This window comes from Chlorocebus sabaeus, chromosome 22, assembly GCF_047675955.1.
Source record: "Chlorocebus sabaeus isolate Y175 chromosome 22, mChlSab1.0.hap1, whole genome shotgun sequence".
NCBI lineage: Eukaryota > Metazoa > Chordata > Mammalia > Primates > Cercopithecidae > Chlorocebus > Chlorocebus sabaeus.
Window position 1 is genome coordinate 45,289,276 of NC_132925.1, and position 14,829 is coordinate 45,304,104.

Here is a 14,829-nt window from a genome sequence, read left to right on the forward strand (position 1 = left end):
CAAAAAGACTGGTCTGAAACTGGGGCTATCGGAGCTGAACACTGAAAGCACTATAGCTACAGCAAAGAAGTAGACTATTATTTAGGGCAATATTTTGAGTTCAGTCTCTGGCTGGCTCAGAGAGGAACTATAAACTCCTCTTTGCCATTGGTAGCCTTTAGGCTACACATCACTCGTGCTGGCGAGACTAGTTTCAAACAGATTCAAAATGGATTGCATATGATTCTAGAGGGTCTAGGGTCATTTAATAAAGGTGCTACTATGCACATGCTTGAAGCTTGGTGAGTTGTTTCTTTAATTCTTATAGCAGATGGTGAATCGATCTTTGCTGAGAGCCTCATACATTTCAATGGGATGAGCAAAGTAGGTGAGGAAGATAGAGACCCTCATGTGATCACACTCGCTTCATTGGCTGGGACTCTCATCCTCAACATTTCCTTATGTTGAACAGAAATTCACTTTCTATGGATCACATCTGCACTTTGAAGGACACAGAGCAAAGGACCTTCTCTTCCCACTGACAAACTTTAGACTTCTGCTTTTAAGACAAAAACAAATAAACAAAACCCCCCAACCCCCCCCCCCACCAAATTCATTCTGGCATATGCCAGTTTCCAGGCCCCATCACCCTGATCAATCTGCACTGATTTGCCAACATTCATTTAAAAATATGGCACTACAAATGGAAAGTTCTTTTCTCCAGTGGCTCAGGAAAGACAGTCATGCTGCGTGCATGATGTCTGAGCAAGGCAGAGGGAGAGAGAAATGGAGATGATTTTAAGGAAGTAAGCTAAAAGACTAAAAGATGGCATCGAAGGTGGCATTGAGAGTACAAAGAACTGGGAATCATGGCTCAGATGTAAGATGATTGGGGGTTTGCTATGTCTCCAAGTGGGAAACAGGAAATACAGACCTGGAGGAACAGTAAGAAATTAGGATGAAAGGTATAATTTAAAGGGTCTTCAGCCTGGATATAGGAAGTGGTGGCGAATTCATTAAGGAATGCGGAAAACTCTTACTGGTGGAATGTCTAGGATAGTCAGGCTGTATCAGATGTTTTCTTGGCATTAGTGTAATCTGATCTTTCCCACGATTTCATAAGGTGGGAATTAACTGCCCTAATGAAGAGGGTGAGGCTGATGAAAGTTAGGTAACTCACCCAGGGCCATCCAACTACTAAGTGGAAGGGCTGGGATTCCAACTTAAGGGAGTTCTCAGGGAGTGTAACAAGCACTTCAAGAACTTGTTCCCAAACCAGTGGTGTCAGGTGAAAATCACAGAGGAGTGGCAATGTGTGAAGGTTTCCCAGGTGGCCTGGAGACTGCAGATTTAATGCTTATGAAATGGAAGTCTACAGTTTGTTGGTAGTCCAGATAACACAGTGTACAGTGGTTAGAAATATAGGCTTTGGAGAGACCTGACTACAAATAACAGCTCTTTCCCTTGCTTGTATGTTCATGGGCAAATTTTTCCACTTCTTTCTTAGTTTCTTCATCTATAAAATGCTATTAATAATACCAGCATTGAAGCATTGTTACAACTAAAATTGTATAGCTTTGTATACCTGTATACAAAACTGTATAGTTTGTATAGAGGTCATCTATATAAGCAAAATTTATGTAAAGTGTATTTTATAGATAAGAAGTGTTGAATGTATATGCATTCAACAAAGGGTAGCTATTTCATTTTTCTTTTCTTGTCTTTTCTTTTTTCTTTCTTTCTTTCTTTTTTTTTAAGGCAGAGTCCCGCTCTGTCACCCAGGCTGGCGTGCAGTGACATGATCTTGACTCACGGGCAATCTCCGCCTCCCGGGTTCAAGCGATTCTCCGCCTCAGCCTCCTGAGTAGCTGGGATTACAGATGCACACCATGCCTGACTAATTTTGTATTTTTTTTTTAGTAGAGACAAGGTTTCACAACATTGGCCAGGCTGGTCTCGAACTCCTTACCTCGTGATCCACCCGCCTCAGCCTCCCAAAGTGCTAAGACTACAGGTGTGAGCCACTGCACCCGGCCCACGGGTAACTATTTCCTCTGTGCAAATTATTCATTTGTCCCTGGTACTCGACCTCAAGTCTCTTTTTAAAATGAGTAATAGGTATGATGACATTATAATGTGTCACCTTGCCTAGATTGAACTACATTTCTCCAAATTCCCTTCCCGACATGTTTCCAGTTAGGATGGTACACAGAGAGATTTTTGTGGGAGACTTTGAGGGCAGAAGTGAAGCAACAGTCATTGTGTAGCTCACACACTTTGTCACTGAGTTACTGGCCTGCTTCACTGGTGTGAGCCAAAGCCAGGCCTGCAGCTGCCCCGACTTCTCCTCCAGCATCTCTGACTTCTGGGCTAGGTGTATGTGTTTAGCTCTGTGACAAAAGGTCCCAGCTTCAGCAGGATATCCACACCGTCAAGGTCAGAGCCACAAGGACCGACAGGGCTTGCATTCCCTCCGTGTGGTCCATGCTGGTTTTCTCCCATGTCACCTCCAGCTCTCCTCCAAATGGCCTGCCCTGAGGACTACATATCTTTCTTAGTGAGGGTTGCCAGATTTAGCAATGACAAATCTGGACGGCCAGGCAAATATGAATTTCAGTTTAACATGAAATAATTTTTTATGGTAAGTAGTATGTTTCTCTGAAATTCAAATTTGACTAGGTATCCTTCTTTTTTTTTTTTTTTTTTTTTTTTTTGGTCTTTCCTAAATCTGGCCACCCTAAGAGAGTAAGAGAATAAGCATCTTGAGAAAGGTAAGTTTGCTGGGCAGAACCCAGTTGAGGCTGGTGACTGAATTTATGATACCAATGAATACCCAGTCGAGTGCTTTTCTCCAGCAGAGCTTAGCTGCCAAGGTGTAAGTAAGGTGGAAGACGAGCACTGGGTTTATCCAAAGGTGGGATTTTATCAGTTAAGACACACAAAAGAATTTATGGCAGGGTTTCCAAACTTGAGTTTGCAACTGGATCACCTGGAGCACTCCTTAAAACAGATTTCTTAAAACAGTTAAAAATGTTTTTTTTTTTTTTTTTTTTTCAGACAGAGTCCCGCTCTGCTGTCCAGTCTGGACTGCAGTGGCGCGATCTTGGCTCACTGCAACCTCCACCTTCTGGGTCCAAGTGAACCTCCTGCTGAAATTATAGGCACCCGCCACCACATCCGGGTAAGTTTTCTGTATTTTTTGTAGAGATGGGGTTTCGCCATATTGGCCAGGCTGATCTCGAACTCCTGACCTCAAGTGATCTGCCCGCCCCAGCCTCCCAAAGTGCTGGGATTACAGGCGTGAGCCACCTCGCCTGGCCTTAAAACAGAAGTTTGGATTCAGTAGGCATAGGGTGGGGCCCAGCAATTTGCATTTTCAATACAACTGGTCCGGGGACCACACTTTGAGACTCCCAGGAGTAGACTGAAATGGGGGGAACCTCAGGATCTAAAGTTGCTAAGGAGAGACAGTAAGGCTTGGAGGAGGCTGATGGGGTACATGGGCTATGTGAATGGGAATGCATATGCTCCTTGCCTTCACAGTGAGCAGAGGTTTGTGCTGGTGCACTTTGAGGGGTTTTGTTTTCTCCTCTCCATCTATTATTTCCTCTGTCCTAATTTTGGACTCTGTCCTTCCTCTAATACTGGCATCTGCCTCCCTTTTAACCAGGCAATTTTTGGGAACTCTGGTGTCATAAAACTGGTGTTTCTTCTGATTTGTGAGAAGCTAGGCATCAAAACAAGTGAAGGTGGCTGGGCATGGTGGCTCACGCCTGTAATCCTAGCAATTTTTAAGGCCAAGGTGGGCAGATCACTTGAGGTCAGGAGTTGAAGACCAGTCTGGCCAACATGGCAAAATCCCGTCTCTACTAAAAATACAAAAATTAGCTAGGCATGGTGGCGTATACCTGTAATCGCAGCTACTCGGCAGCCTGAGGCCTAAGAATTGCTTGATCCTGGGAGGCAGCGGTTGTAGTGAGCCGAGATCATGCCACGGCACTCCAGCCTGAGCGACAGAACTAGACTCCATCTCATAAAACAAAACAAAACAAGTGAAGGTAACGAGGCCACAACTGGTAATGACTGCTCTGGAAAAAGCATCCAAATTATTACTATGTTTTTCTTCCTTCTGAGAAAGTGACTAGAAGTTGAAAGGGCAAAGAAGGGCCAGACGTGGTGGCTCACGCCTGAAATCCCAGCACTTTGGGACGCCAAGGCGGGTGGATCACCTGAGGTCAGGAGTTCAAGACCAGCCTAGTCAACATGGTGAAACCCTGTCTCTACTAAAAATATAAAAATCAGCCAGGTGTGGTGGCAAGTGCCTGTAATCCTAGGTACTTGGGAGGGTGAGGCACGAGAATCGCTTGAACCTGGGAGGCAGAGGTTGCAGTGAGCCAAGAGTGCACCACTACACCTGGGTGACAGAGTGAGACTCTGTCTAAAAAAAGAAAGGGCAAAGAAGGAAAACTGAGAGAAAGGAGAAAGGAAGCCAGGCTGTTGTTGCCAGGTGAAGATCTTCAGGAACCAAAATATTCCCCTTAGGAATCTTCATTGCCAAGTCCTTAGAATCTTTGGTTATTTCATGGAAAAACTCATTTTGTCCAATTCTCAAATGAATATGGCCTTAAGTGCAAAGGACCTAGACTTTGTTAAGCATGGTAGTTGCTGGACTGTTACTTTCCATGGGAAATAGATGTGCAAAATATGTAAAGTGTTCCATTTATTTTTAAGTGTGTACTTTTTATTTCTTTATGCTTTTATGTATCTTCTAAATTTTCTACAGGTATGATTTTCCTTCACTTATTTTAAACTTTTATTTTGAAATAATTTCAAATTTACAGAAGAGTTACAAAGATAGTACAGACAATTCTCGCATATACCTTTTACTTAGACATCTTACATAACCATGGTACATTTATGAAAACTAAGAAATTAACATCTGTACAATACTATTAACTAAACTACAAATCTTGTTTGGATTTCACCAGTTTTTCCACTTACATCCTTTTTCTGTTCCAAGATCCATTGCAGGATAGCACATTGTATTTAGGGAATTTCTTCTATAATTTAAAAAAAAAAAGGCATACATCTCCTCCCTTTCTATGAGGGCATTCCTTACTGTTTTAGCAAAGGAATAAAGAGGAAAGTGTCTTTTATTGACCATGGAGTACAGGGAATACATGGAGATAGACATCTCTTTGGTAAACCGAGAAAGGAGGTAGGAGGAATTTTAAATAACTATCATGAAAAATCCTCATAAAGTTCAATCACACAAAGAAATATGGCCATACGGTGGGTGGGAAAAAAAGATAAAATACTTGGTTTCAACATGTAAAACTATGCAGAACATTCATGGAATAATTTTGACACATAAATCTCTGTATCACATAGTGTTTTCACAAATAGTTTCTTTTTAATTTTTAGGGCTGGTTACTTGTATTTTCCTAAGAGGCCTCAATGTGCTCAGAAATGTCACTTTTTAGATTCTACAAAAAGAGTGTTTGGAACCTGGCGAATCAAAATACAGGTTCCAATCTGAGATATTAAACAGCACATCAGAATGTATTTTCACAGATAGCTTGTTTATTGTTTTTAGGGCTGGATATTTTTTTCCTAATAGGCCCCAATTGGCTTAGTAATGTCACTTCGTAGAATTACAAAAAGAGTGTTTGGAACCTGGTGAATTAAAACACAGGTTCCAATCTGACAAAGTGTTTTCACAGAGAGCTTGTTTCTGGTATCTAGGACTGGATATTCATTTTTTCTTTGTAGGTTTCAATGGGCTCAGAAATATCACTTCGTAGAGTCTACAAAAAGCAGGTTTGGAACTTGGTGAATGAAAACACAGGCTCCATTCTGTGATATAAAATAGCACATCACAAGCCGTTTTCACAGATAGCTTGTTTCTAGTTTTTAAGGCTGGACATTTGTTTGTTCCTATAAAGCCTCTATGGGCTTAGAAATGTCGCTTCGTAGATTCCACAAAAACAGTGTTTGGAACCTGTTCAATCAAAGTACAACTTCCATTATGTGATATAAAACAGCAAATCACGAAGAGTTTTCACTGATAGCTTGTTTCTAGTTTTTAGGGCTGGATATTTTTTTTTTCCTAACAGGCCTCAATGGGTTCAGGAATGTCACTTCGTAGATTCTACAAAGGGATGGAACATGGTGATTCAAAACACATGTTCCATTCTGTAATATGAAACAGCAAATCACAAAGCATATTCACGGATAGTTTGTATCTATTTCTTAGACCTGGATATTCATTTTTTCCCATAAGGCCTCAATGGGCTCAGAAATGTCACTTCGTAGATTCTACAAAAACAGTGTTCGGCATCTGGTGAATCAAAAACAGGTTTCATTCTGTGATAGGAAACAGCACATCAAAAAGCATTTTCACTGACAGCTTGTTTCTACTTTTAAGGACTGGATATTTGTTATTTCCTAATAGGACTCAATGGTCTCAGAAATGTTGCTTCGGAGATTCTACAAAAAGAGTGTTTGGAATCCGGTGGATAAAAACACAGGTTCCATTCTGTGATACTAAATAGCACATCAGGAAGTGTTTTCGCATATAGCTTGTTTCTTGTTTTTAGGGCTGGATATTAGTTTTTTCCTAATAGGCAACAATCGGCTCAGTAATGTCCCTTTATAGAATCTGCAAAAAGAGTGTTTGGAAGCTGGTTAATTTAAACACAGGTTTCAATCTTAGATATGGAACAGCACATCACAAAGCATATTCACATATAGCTTGTTTCTAGTTATTAGGGCTGGATATTCGTTTTTTCCTAATAGGCCTCAATGGACTCAGAAATGTCACTTTGTAGATTCTACAAAAACAGTGTTTGGAACTGGTGATTCAAAACATAGGTTGCACTCTGTAATATGAAACAGCAAATCACAAAGTATTTTCATGGATAGCTTGTATCTAGTCCTTAGGGCTGGATATGTATTTATTCTTACAAGGCCTCAACGGGCTCAGAAATGTCAATTTGCAGATTCTACAAAAAGACTGTTTGGAAACTGGTGAATCAAAACACAGGTTCCATTCTGTGATACGAAACAGCATATCACAAAGTCTTTTCACAGATAGCTTCTTTCTAGTTTTTAGAGCTGGATATTCATTTGCTCCTAATAGGCTTCAGTGATCTCAGAAATGTCACTTCATAGATTCTGAAAAACGAGTGTTTGGAATGTGGTGAATCAAAACACAGGTTCTATTCTGTGATACAAAACAGCATATCACAAACAATTTTCACAGATAGATTGTTTCTAGTTCTTAGCCCTGGTTATTGTTGGGAGCAGGCCCCCCAAAATATAGCCATAGACTGGCCCCAAAACTGGCCATAAACAAAATCGCTGCAGCACTGTAACAGGTTCATGATGGCCATGATGCCCACGCTGGAAGGTTGTGGGTTTACAGGAATGATGGCGAGGAACACCTGGCCTGCCCAGGATGGAAAACCGCTTAAAGGCATTCTTAAGCCACAAACAATAGCGTGAGTGATCTGTGCCTTAAGGACATGCTCCTGCTGCAGTTAGCTAGCCCAACCTATTCCTTTAATTCAGCCCATGCCTTCATATAAGGGATACTTTTAGTTAATTTAACATCTATGGAAACAATGCTAATGACTGGTTTGCTGTTAATAAATACGTGGGTAAATCTCTGTTGGGGACTGTCAGCTCTGAAGGCTGTGAGACCCCTGATTTCCCACTTCACACCTCTGTATTTCTGTGTGTGTGTCTTTAATTCCTCTAGTGCCACTGGGTTAAGGTCTCCCTGACCGAGCTGGTCTCGGCAAGTGGCATCCATTCATGGGGGTTCGAATCCAGGTTGAAGGGTCGCCGGAGCAATGGTTGGAACAGAAAACTAGCTGGAGGACACCCGAGTACTTTTAAAGCAATCCCCGTGGTGAGTAAGAAGGGGAGCTCGGAAGCATCGAGGTAATAATGGGACAAGTGTAGGGTCTGGTTCATTCCACGTTGGAACTTTTTCACACTGATCATGAGGAGGAAGGAGAGTATAGCGAAGTAACACAAGAAGTTACAGAGCATGTTTATTTACCAGCTAAAGTTAAAGTGGCAAAGGAAGGAAAGGTTCATACCTACCCTTCTGTACTCCCTCATTATTATTTTGAAGAAAAAGACCCTCCAGATCTTTCTTTTCCAGAGGACACTGGGCGAAAAGTAGTTGCCCCAGTGACTGTTCGAGCAGCGCCTCAAGCGACTGCTCTTAGTTCTATTCAGGCAGGAATTCAGCAAGCTAGATGAGAGGGTGATAAAATGCTTGGTAGTTCCCTGTTAGAGTACACCCCCCAGATTAACAGAGAAATATTATAGCTACATTTGAACCTTTTCCTTTTAAATTCAGGAAAGCACATTTAGTTGATTATATCAAGGCCTGTGATGGTGTTGGACGTAATCTGCATAAAGCTACTTTGTTGGCACAGGCTATGGCAGGACTGAGAGTGGATAAAGGAAATACTCTATTTCCTGGAGTTTGTTTTAACTGTGGGAAGCATGGTCATACTAAAAAAGAATGTAGAAAAAATCAGCAAGTCAGGCTGCCAGATAGGGGAAAAAAGAAAACTGCTGAGCCTGAAATATGTCCAAAATGTAAAAAAGGAAAACATTGGGCTAATCAGTGTCACTCTAAGTTTGATAAAGAAGGGAACCTGATTTTGGGAAACGCCATGAAGAGCCCATCCTGGGCCCTATTCTTAACTGAGGCATTTCCAGGTCAGGCCATTCCCTCACCCCTGTACAATGTCTGTCCCCCACCACAGCCGGTAGTGCTGCAGTAGATTTATGCTGCACAAAAGTTGTGAGCCTTCTGCCCGGGGAACCCCCGCAAAAGGTCACAAGGGGAGTCTGTGGACCCTTGCCAGCAGGGACAATAGGATTACTTTTAGGAAAGTCTAGTTTAAGTTTAAAAGGCGTACAAATACATACAGGAGTCATTGATTCAGATTACAATGGGGAAATTCAAATTGTTATATCTACTTCTGTTCCCTGGAAAGCAGAGCCAGGAAAGCGCATAGCACAGCTCCTGATTGTGCCGTATGTGGGAATGGGAAAAAGTGAAATTAAACGAACAGGAGGATTTGGAAGCACAAATAAACAAGGCAAAGCAGCTTATTGTGTAAATCAAATTACTGATAAATGCCCTACCTGTGAAATAACTATTCAGGGAAAAAAATTTAAAGGTTTAGTAGATACAGGAGCAGACATTTCAATCATGTCTCTACACCACTGGCCGTCCGCGTGGCCAATTCAACCCGCTCAATCCTGAAGTATATCATTTTGCAATGATGGACATTGCAAAATGCCCGATGGACAACCTGGGACTATTTAATCAATTAAAACTTCTGTACCTATAAATGTATGGGGAAAGTATTTATTACAATGGGGAACACAAGTTCTAGTTCCAGAACAATTATATAGTCATCAAGGTCAACATATGATGCATGAAATGGGGTATGTCCCTGGTATGGGACTAGAAAAAAAAATTTGCAAGATTTGAAAAGTTCCCGCCAAAAATTAGGATATCATTTTTGATGGCGGCCACTGTTAAGCCTCCAGAACCTATACCTTTAAAACGGTTAACAGATAAGCCAATATGGATAGACAATGGCTGTTAAGTAAAGAGAAACTAGAGGCTTTAGAGAAATTAGTTACTGAACAATTAGAAAATGGGCACATAGCTCGAACATTTTCCCCGTGGAATTCTCCAGTTTTCGTAATTAAGAAAAAAATCAGATAAATGGAGAATGTTAACTGACTTAAGAGCCAGCAATTCAGTTATACAACCTATAGGAGCATTACAGCCAAGATTGCCTTCTCCTGCTATAATTCCAAAAAATTGGCCTTTAATAATCATAGATTTAAAAGACTGTTTCTTTACTATCCCTTTAGCTGAGCAAGACTGTAAATGGTTTGCATTTACAATTCCTGCGGTAAACAACCTGCAGCTGGCTAAGTGTTTTCATTGTTTTACAGATGGGTCTAGTAATGGGAAAGCTGCTTATTCTGGCTCAAAAAGTAAAGTTTTCCAGACGCCCTATACTTCAGCTCAAAAAGTGGAGCTTGTAGCTGTAATTGAGCTATTGACTGCTTTTGATATGCCTATTAATGTGATTTCTGATTCTTCATACTGGTTCATTCCACACAGTTAATTGAAAATGCTCAGTTATGATTTCATGCAGATAAACAACTCATGACTTTATTTACCCAATTGCAAACATCAGTTAGGAGTAGAATGCATCCTTTTTACATCACTCACATTAGGGCTTATACACCGCTTCCAGTACCTTTGACTGAAGGGAATCAAATGGCTGATCGCCTAATTGCTACTGCAATATCTAATGCTAGACACTTCCACAATTTAACCCATGTTAATGCCTCTGGTCTCAAACAGATACAGCATTACCTGGAAAGAAGTTAAAGCTATTATCCAGTGATGCCTATCTTGCCAAATGGTACATTCCTCATCTTTTATAGGAGTTAATCCTCGAGGACTGGAACCTAACTCTCTGTGGCAAATGGATGTCACACATATTCCCTCGTTTGGGAGACTAGCTTATGTACATGTATGTGTGGACATCTTTTCTCACTTTGTCTGGGCTACATGCCAATCAGGACAGTCTTCTGCCTGTGTTAAACATCACCTTTTGCAGTGTTTTGTGGTGATGGGCATTCCAGCTTCTATTAAAACAGATAATGCCCCAGGCTATACTAGCCAAGCTCTAGCTACATTTTTCTCTACATGGAATATTAAACACATTACCAGTATCCCATATAATTCTCAAGGACAAGCCATAGTGGAAAGAATGAATCGTTCCCTGAAACTGCAGTTGTAAAAGCAGAAAGGGGGAGACAAAGAATATGGAACCCCACAGATGCAACTGAACCTAGCATTATTAACTTTAAATTTTTTGAGCCTGCCCAAAGGCCAGATGTTATCAGCAGCTGAACAGCGTCTACAGAAACCAGCTGTAAAGACAGAAACAGAACAACTGATTTGGTAGAGAGATCCAATAACAAAAAGTTGGGAAATAGTTAGGAAATAATAACTTGGGGTAGAAGTTATGCTTGTGTTTCTCCAGGCCAAAATCAACAGCCTATTTGGATACCATCAAGACACCTGAAACCTTATCATGAGCCAGATGCTGAGGAAGAGACTCCGGGAGGATCCCGAGGACCCCCCGGTTACAGCCATGTCAAGGCTGACACTGAGGAGGACCCCAACTGTCACGAGCAACACCCGTCAAACACAGCCACCCATCTGGGGACAGATCAAGAAGCTGTTACAGATGGCAGAAGAAAACTTGAGGAAAGTGGGACAACCAGTCACAATGAGTAATTTAATGGTAGCTATGATAGTGGTTATCACCACTGCCATGAGTATTCCTTCAATAAGGGCTAACACAGAGAACAATTCTACTTAATAGGCATATTGATCAATCTTGGCTGGCAATAATGCCTAGATGCAATCACTCTATGACACAGTTACACACGCTTTTTGATCTCAGTATTTACCATAATAAATCTGCTCCTATAATTGAGGCATACCGCCCTCAAAAAACTATTTGTAAACAGGATTGGACCCAGTCAGAAATAATGAACATACTTGTTTAGGAAGATTGCTTTGCAGAACAGGCAGAGGTGCTGCACAACAATTCCTATGGAATCATTATTAATTGGTCCCCTAAGGGGATGTTTAGCTTGAATTGCACCTCTCAGTCTGCATGCCACAGTCACACAATGTTCAGATGATCTGAACCAAATGGTCAGATGGTAGATATAATAAGAAGTACGGCAAGAGTTCCTATTATCTGGAACCATGGCGGTATAGTGGCACCTCAACCTCATGATATGGCCCACTCTAGGAGCTAAACACAAGGATTTGTGGAAACTATTAATAACTCTTAATAAGATCAAAATTTGGGAAAGAATAAAAAAGCATCTAGAAGGACACTCTGCAAACTTGTTTTTGGATATTGCAAAATTAAAAGAACAAATATTTAAAGCATCCCAGGCACACCTGACCTTAATGCCAGCAATTGGAGTGCTTAAAGGAGCTGCAGACAAATTAGCAGCTAGTAACCCATTAAAATGGATAAAAACACTTGGAAGCTCTGTGATTTCAATGATTGTACTTTTAATCTGTGTTGTTTGTCTTTGTATAGTCTGCAGATTCAGATCCTGATTCCTGCGAGAAGTAGCTCACTGTCACAAAGCTGCCCTCGCTTTTATTGATTTGCAAATCAAAGGGGGACATGTTGGGAGCAGGCCCCCCAAAATCTGGCCATAAACTGGTCCCCAAACTGGCCATAAACAAAATCTCTGCAGCACTGTAACAGGCTCATGATGGCCATGATGCCCACGCTGGAAGGTTGTGGGTTTATGGAAATGAAGGCAAGGAACACCTGGCCTGCCCAGGGCAGAAAACCACTTAAAGGCATTCTTAAGCCACAAACAATAGCGTGAGTGATCTGTGACTTAAGGACATGCTCCTGCTACAGTTAGCTAGCCCAACCTATTCCTTTAATTCGGCCCATGCCTTCGTTTCCCATAAGGGATACTTTTAGTTAATTTAACATCTATAGAAACAATGCTAATGACTGGTTTGCTGTTAATAAAAACATGGGTAAATCTCTGTTCGGGGCTGTCAGCTCTGAAGGCTGTGAGACCCCTGATTTCCCACTTCACACCCTGTATTTCTGTGTGTGTGTCTTTAATTCCTCTACTGCTGCTGTGTTAGGGTCTCCTCGACCAAGCTGGTCTCGGCAGGTTATTCTTTTATTCCCATAAGGCCTCGATAGGCTCAGAAATGTCACTTCACAGATTCCACAAAAAGAGTGTTTGGAACCTGGTGAATCAAAACAAAGTTTCCATTCTTTAATGTAAAACAGCACAGCACAAAGTGTTTTCACAGACAGGACCTTTTTAATGTTTAGGATTAACATGAAATATTTGTATATTCCTGTAAGGTCTCAATGGGCTAAGAAATGTCACTTTATAGATTCTTCAAGGAGTGCTTCAAATTTGGTAAATCAAAACACAGTTTCTGTTCTGTAATATGACCCAGCACATCACAAAACATTGTCACTGATAGCTTGTTTCTAGTTTTTAGGGCTGGATACTCATATGTTCCAGTGAGGCCTCAATGAACTCACAAATGTCACTCTGTAGATTTTACAAAAAAGTGTTTGGAACCTGGTGAATCAACACACAGGTTCCATTCTGTGATATGAAACAGCACATCACCAAGCATCTTCCCAGATAGCCCCTTTCTACTGTTTAGGGCTGAATATTCATATGTTCCTATAAGGCATCAATGAGCTCAGAAATGTCACTTCATAGATTCTACTAAAAGAAAGTTTGAAACCTGGTGAATCAAAATACAGCATCCATTCTGTAATATGAAACAAAACATCACAAAGCATTTTCCCAGATAGCTTGCTTCTACTTTTGAGGACTGGATATTCTTTTTTTCCTAATAGGCTTCAGTGGGCTTAGAAATGTCAGTTTTTAGATTCTACAAAAAGAGTGTTTGAAATGTGGTATATCAAACACAGGGTCCATACAGTGAGTGATATGAAACAGTACACCACAAAGAGTTTTCACTGATAGCTTGTTTCTAGTTTTTAGTGCTGGATACTTATATGTTCCTGTAAGGTCTCAATGGGCTTAGAAATGTCACTTCATGGATTCTTTAAAAGAATGCTTCAAACCTCATGAATCAAAACAGTTAGTATTCTGCAATAGGAAACAGCACATCATAAAGTATTTTCACTAATAGCTTGTTTCTAGTTTTTAGGCTGGATATTCAAATGTTCCAGTGAGGCCTCAATGGACTCATAAATGTCACTACGTAGATTCTACAAAAAGAGTGTTTAGAACCTGTAGATTCAAGATACAGTTACCATTCTGTGATATGAAACAGCACATCAAACAGTGTTTTCACAGATAGCTTGGTTTTTGTTTTTAGTGATGAATATTTCTTTTTTTTTCTAATAGCCCTAAATTGGCTCAATAATGTCACTTCTTTGATTCTACAAAAAGAATGTTTGGAAACTGGTGAATCAAAACACAGGTTCTGGTGGGCATGGTGGCTCATGCCTATAATCCCAGCACTTTGGGAGACCGAGGTGGGTGGATCACAAGGTCAGGAGATTGAGATCATCCTGGCTAACACAATGAAACCCAGTGTCTACTAAAAAAAAAAAAAAAGAAAAAAAAAAATTAGCCAGGCGTTGTGGTGGGCACCTGTAGTCCTAGCTACTCGGGAGGCTGAGGCAGGAAAATGGCGTGAACTTGGGAGGCAGAGCTTGCAGTGAGCCGAGATTGTGCCACTGTGCTCCAGCCTGGGCAACAGAGTAAGACTCCATCTCAAAAAAACAAAAAACAAAAAACAAAACAAAAAAAACCCCACAGGTTCCATTCTGTGATATGAAACAACACATCACAAAGCCTTTTCACAGATAGCTTGGATATTCATTCATTCCTGTAAAGCCTCAATAGGCTCAGAAATGTCACTTTGTAGATTATACATAACAGGTTTTGGAACCTGGTGAATCAAAACACAGGTATAATTCTGTGATATAAAACAACACATCAAAAAGTGTTTTCACTGATAGCTTGCTTCTAGTGTTTAGACAGGATATTTGTTATTTCTTTATAGACCTCAGTGGGCTCAGAGATGTCACTTCGTAGATTCTACGGAAAGAGTGTTTGGAATCTGGTGAATCAAAACACAGGTTCTGGCCGGGTGTTGTAGCTGACACCTGAAATCCCAGCACTTTGAGAGGCTGAGGTGGGTGGATAACTTGAGGTCAGGAGTTT

At 40.9% G+C, this 14,829-nt stretch overlaps 1 long non-coding RNA gene across 7 annotated transcripts in view; it reads right to left on the bottom strand.

Moving 5' to 3' along the window:
- Window positions 1-14,829, bottom strand: part of LOC103228142 (uncharacterized) — a 138,692-nt gene that overhangs the window by 9,043 nt on the left and 114,820 nt on the right. The window lies entirely within an intron of this gene.